The sequence below is a fragment of the Dendrobates tinctorius genome, unplaced genomic scaffold (assembly GCF_039654945.1).
Source record: "Dendrobates tinctorius isolate UK_male_01 unplaced genomic scaffold, ASM3965494v1 ptg000006l, whole genome shotgun sequence".
Lineage (NCBI taxonomy): Eukaryota > Metazoa > Chordata > Amphibia > Anura > Dendrobatidae > Dendrobates > Dendrobates tinctorius.
The window spans coordinates 4912129-4918128 of record NW_027361674.1 but is presented as its reverse complement, the minus strand read 5'-3'; the positions used below and the strand labels follow the sequence as shown (position 1 = coordinate 4918128).

General features: G+C 43.2%; 1 long non-coding RNA gene across 1 annotated transcript in view; it reads right to left on the bottom strand.

Annotated features, from left to right (window-relative positions):
* Positions 1–1268: 1268 nt before the first annotated feature.
* Positions 1269–6000, bottom strand: part of LOC141084787 (uncharacterized) — a 111492-nt gene continuing 106760 nt past the window's right edge. Inside the window, exon 3 of the long non-coding RNA XR_012231115.1 lies at positions 1269–1549. This is a non-coding gene — a long non-coding RNA (uncharacterized lncRNA). The remainder of the gene's footprint in view (positions 1550–6000) is intronic.

Here is a 6000-nt window from a genome sequence, read left to right as displayed (position 1 = left end):
CACCCCGACACGCGTTTCACCCCAAGCTTCTTCCGGGGGCGTGTCTAGATGAGGGGTGTCCGTGTTTTTATATATCAAATGGCCAATCATAAAATAGAAAAGGTAAAGGGGGTGGGGTCCGTTAGTATGATCGGCGCATATTGCACGCGCCCGCCTCCTCTATGCTTACTTCCTGCCGACGTTCAATGACACGCAAGCCGCTGGGCTGCGTGTCAGTGTATGAGTGTCATAGGAAGTGGTGGAGAAGCGAGGAGATGCGCATGCGCACTACCGTCAGATCACCCAGGAATGAGAGAGATTCTAAGAGCGACTGGTTCTAAATCGGTCACAGAGTCAGGGATGATAAAGCTATGAAGCAAAACCGGTCACAGTGCCAGGGAAGATACATATCAACATACAGCTACGGGGCAATATAAGAGATTTCAGAATTTTCCAAAAATAATACAAATATGTATAAAGAATGAATACAGTATATTTTATATAAATATGAATATACAACAAATAACAAGCATACTTTCTAAGAAAAATAGATAAATAAGTGTCCTGGATATCATTTAATAATAATTAATTAATTACAAAAATACATATAATACGCCATACTGAAAACTCCCTATATATCCACAAAAGGGAGAAATATATATATTAGGGTGGTTTCACATTAGCGCTTTTTAAGCGCACGCACGGCCGGGGGTAGCTCCGCCCCCGAGCCGGCTCTCTGCCCGGCGTGCCCGCCCCTTGCTTGTAGCGCCGCCTCCTAGCGCACAGCGGCGCCTGCGATCGGCGCACCCTATCTTTAGCATAGGGTGCGCAGATCGTGCGCAGGCCGTGCGCTAGTTGCGCTTTGACCTGCGCTGCGCACTTTTGACGGTGCGCCGTGCGCGCCAAAATCCGAAAAGTTTGATTTTGGCGCGCACGGCGCACCGTCAAAAGTGCGCAGCGCAGGTCAAAGCGCAACTAGCGCACGGCCTGCGCACGATCTGCGCACCCTATGCTAAAGATAGGGTGCGCCGATCGCAGGCGCCGCTGTGCGCTAGGAGGCGGCGCTACAAGCAAGGGGCGGGCACGCCGGGCAGAGAGCCGGCTCGGGGGCGGAGCTACCCCCGGCCGTGCGTGCGCTTAAAAAGCGCTAATGTGAAACCACCCTAAATCAGACGTGACTATGTGGATTATAATGCATAATTTGCATCAAAAATGCACAATAATACTAAAATAAATAGTTGAAAAAATACAGCAATAAATGTGCATTATTATGACCAAAAAATAATAAAATGATAAAATATCATTATATTATTACAGTGCAATATATAAATATTATTTAAAGTGACAGTATTATTAAAGTGACCGTGCATACAAGAAATATTTTTCTGACAAAAAATGCTATGCCATCATAAAAATACATCCACGTTCATAAAAAACGTATATAAGACTTCCATGGAAGGAAACAAAAAAATCTCAGTATCTTCTCAACTTCACCCCTTGCTCATACGTAGCTGCAGATCCAGATATAAACTGTCCAATATCAAAGCTCAAAGAACCTATATAAGAAAAACTAAATAAGAAAGATAAAAAATTAGAAAAGAGCCTAAAAAGACACATAAAAACAAAAGCTAGGAACCCCCCCCTGCCAATAAAAAGGAATGCCTCTAAAGGAATGATGAAAATCCCATGTTCTCATTCAGACAGCAGGACTAAAGGGGGTTTTACACATAGCGATATAGCTAGCAATATCGCTAAAACGTCACTGGTTTTGTGACATTATAGCGATATTGCTAGCGATATCGCTATGTGTGATACTTACCTCCGACCGGCTCCCCCGCTGTCCATCGCTGATCGCGCGAGATCGGGCGGCTCCATTTCTCGTCGTCAGCTTCCTGCTGTGTGAGACGAGCGACGCTGGACGCGGGCGGGAGGACGTCAGGATCGCTGTGTGTGAAAGGTGAGTATCGTGCGCTGCGTCGCTGCTGCATCGCTGTGAGATCTTTCTGTGTGAAAGCTCACTAGTGATCATTTAGCGATGCACCAGCGATCCTGACCAGGTCCGATCGCTGGTCGGATCGCTGGTGCATCGCTAAATGTAAAAGGGCCTTAAGAGTACTTAGGTGGTAAATCCACCGACACTCCAATTGTGCTAATGCTCTACCTAGATTACCACCCCTAGGGCCCAAATCCCATTGATCAATGGCCTTGAAACGTAAACCCCGAGGATTGCAATCATGATATCTCTTGAAGTGCCGGGGTAAACTTTTCAAAGATGTAATGTCTTCAACCATCGCAGCTTTTTCAATGTCAAGTACATGCTCCCTTACTCTTAATTTAAATTCTCTAGTGGTGAGTCCCACGTACACTTTTCCACAGGGACATTCGGCGTGGTATATTACCCCTTTGGACATACACGTGGGATGTTTCCAAATCTCATAGGTTCTAGACCCATCCGCATTTTTGAAAATTTTGGTTTTAGCAAGGTTTAAACACGCCTTACACAGGCCACAAGGAAAAAACCCTGGATTGGACGCTTTTTTATTACGATTTTAGATGGAAGTATCGTAATGACTGTGGACCAAAAGGTCCTTAAAGTTTGCTGAACGTCTGGCAACACATTGAGGTACTGTCGGTAAAAATTGTTCCAACACCGAGTCTGAAAGCAAAATATCCCAGTGCCTATGAATAATTAAAAGTTTGAAAATTGCCAAATTTCCGTTTTTTTCATAAATAAACGCAAGTCATATCGAAGAAATTTTACCACTAACATGAAGTACAATATGTTGCAAAAAACTCAGAATCAGTGGGATCCGTTGAAGCGTTCCAGAGCTATAACCTCATAAATTGACAATGGTCAGAAATGAAAAATTGGCTTGGTTATTAAGTACAAAATTGGCTCTGTCACTAAGGGGTTTAGCTGTTCCATAATAAACCAGCAGGTGAGTTACCTAACAATCATTCCTGTCTCTACTTCTGAAAGTAGCTGTGTAAGTCAACCCCTCACAATAAATAGATGTGTTTGATGTCACTTTTGCTTGTGGTTTCGTTGCCATTACGTATAACAAGTATTATACTATATTTGATACATTTTGAACATCTTAAAATCTATCACTTCAGTCTAGAGTTGTTTCTTCAATTTCTATATCACCCATTACTTTAGTGAAAATTATTATTTTTGACTTTTTAAAAAAGATACAAATAATAAATTTAACGTAGGCTTTTTGCCTAGCCAACAATGCCCTCTTTCCCACCAACTTTTCAAAAGTGTCAATAGAGATGTAAAAGTGTAAATTTTTGAAGTAAAAGATATGCACTATAATTTGCCACTTTTATATGTCATAAAACTATTAATAAATTCCCACCATGAAGCCAAACAGCAAACCCAAGCCTGCTACATCTGTAATCCACCATGACTGGAGGCAAAGTGCATGGAGGGGCAATTGTAAGCAGTAGGGTTGCTCTGCCCTCCCACAATCTGCTATTGATAAGTGGTTGAATGGTGGATCAGCAGCACTTGCCCCTATAATTGTGCTGTCAACCTGTCTACGGTATCATCCTCGTCCCTCATTATGAGCTTTACAACAGGAGCTCCTACCACACTGGGAGTTAACAGCAGATCATATCCCTCATTTACACCCTACACGTCTCCCACAACGACTAATTGCAGTGAAGCCAAGGCTCATTTGTCTTCCCAAATCGTTAAAATTCATCACCGTTCTCCCAGAGCTCGCTTCCCTGTCTTCAGGCAGCCAGTTCCTACGACTAGGACAATCCCTACATAGTGACCCCAGCACCTGAGCTCCCACTGAGCTCCCAGCCTCTGTCATGCTAAAGGACCTCTCAGAAGGACTCAGACTCATCAAAAGCATCCTGCTGCATCACATTAAATATTGATAGCAAAATATGCAAATGTTGTATTGATCCTTTCAGGAAAAGGGCAAGATAATGGGAGGTGGGATGATTGATATGGGACTCACATTTTCAGCAGCGTATTTGTCACTGCCTTGTGATGTTGGAGTATAAAATGCCAGATTTTTTAAAAGCTTGATGTCAATTGTTGCTTCGGGTCTAATGATTTGACAAAATTTAGCCAAGCCAAGCTTACCACGTGTACAGTTCCAAAGCTGGGATTTTCATTGGGCACTAAGTATTGTAATACCACAAAGAGTTAGGCAACAGGAAAACTTACTGTGTAATTGGAAAACTATACAAAAAAGAGATAAAGAGAAGTTGTCATTTGCAATAAATCATTTTTTTATCTGATTTAAATGCTGCTGTTCTCCTAAATCCGGCATTGTTTTTCTTTTGTTCCTGCACCTCTCCATTCCTGAGATATAGCCTCTTTTTTACTGCATATAAATCTAGTCTTATTATCCAAAGGAGTATGGGCCTCAAGAAGCCATCCATAGAAAAAAATTGAGGATCACACCCACTTGGCCAACAAGACTCGATTTATATCCAGCAAAGAAGAGGGCATATCTCAGTAATGTAGAGGAGCAGGAACAAAATTAAAACAATGCCGGATTCAGGAGAATAGCGGCATTTACACCAAGTAAAATAATTACATATTTATGGCAAGTAACAGGATTTCTTTAAGCTCTGATACATCTGGGTCTTAAAATGGCATATATATTTTTGAACTTGCAATATATTTGGGGTTTATTTATACTTAGACCTTTTATAGTATTAAAACATTGTGCTACACTCCCATAGGTCAGAAATTACATTTGCATTAGAGCAGAACGCTGTCCCTTAAGGAAATCAAGAGCAGCTTCCTGTATGGTGAACCAGGCCTGTCTGACAATTTCTCCTGCATTCTTTATTTTTATTTTTTTTTATATAGCACTAACACATTCCACAGCGCTTCACGGTTTACACACATTATTATCGCTGTCCTCAATGGGGCTCACTGTCATGATCCAGGACGGGGTTTCGCTTTGGCCCGTCCTGGTCTGATTGGGGGTTAATTGTTCCGCCTCTCCCTGGCAGAGGGCGGCTATTTAATGCTCACTGGACCTAGGTCCGGTGTCAGTTACACTCCTGCCCTCGGCTGAGTTAGTTGACCTTGTGCGTACATGTGCCTTGTGCCTGATATCTTGTTTGCTTGTTTGGTTTTGATCCGGTTCTGTCCCTGTTACGAGTTCTGCCTGTCCCTCTTGTACTGCGCTACCTCTCGTGTATGACTCTCTGCTTGTGACCCGACTTCTCTTTGCTCGTCCCCTTGGTGCCGCGTCGCCCTCTTGTGTATGACCTTTGGCTTTGTCTGACCTCCCATCTGTTTACCCCTCCTGTACCTCACTGTCTGTACTGTGAATGACCTCTGTTTTGCCCGACTCTGAGTATTCTGTCTTCTCGGAAAGCAGGACGCTAAGCCCCACCCCTTGGCAGTCACATGACCGTTCACATGACCATAGGTCCCGTGCTGGCTTGTTAAACTTCATCACTAAGGTCCTGTGCACCTATACTTTCTAGCTATCCTGGTCCCCAAGGGTCCCTACAGTGCGGGTGAGACCCTGCTCAGCGGAGGCTGTACGCCGGCGCTGTCAGGATCCTGATACTCACAATCTAAATTCCCTATCAGTATGTCTTTGGAATGTGAGGAAGCCGGAGAACCCAGAGGAAACCCACGCAAACATGGGGAGAACATACAAACTCCTTGCAAATGTTGTCCTTGGTGGGATTTGAACCCAGGATCCCAGTGCTGCAAGGCTGCAGTGCTATCCACTGAGCATTCACTGCAAGGGAAATTTGTTGCCAGGAAGTCTGATTCCTGAATCCTCAGAAAACTCTCTGATTACAGGAGACAAACCCACAACAATCAGCTGATGGTTTAAGTGGGTAGGCAACTTTATATATAATTTTAAGAAATAGGCAATATTTAGCAGATTCCACCATAGTAACACACCGTGAACAGGTGCAGTAGAGAGGGCACAGCTTCAGAAATGGATATATTAGTAAGTTGACTAAACTGCATTATATGCTTTTTTATAAGTAATTTCTTAAAAATAGGTAAAATAAGCC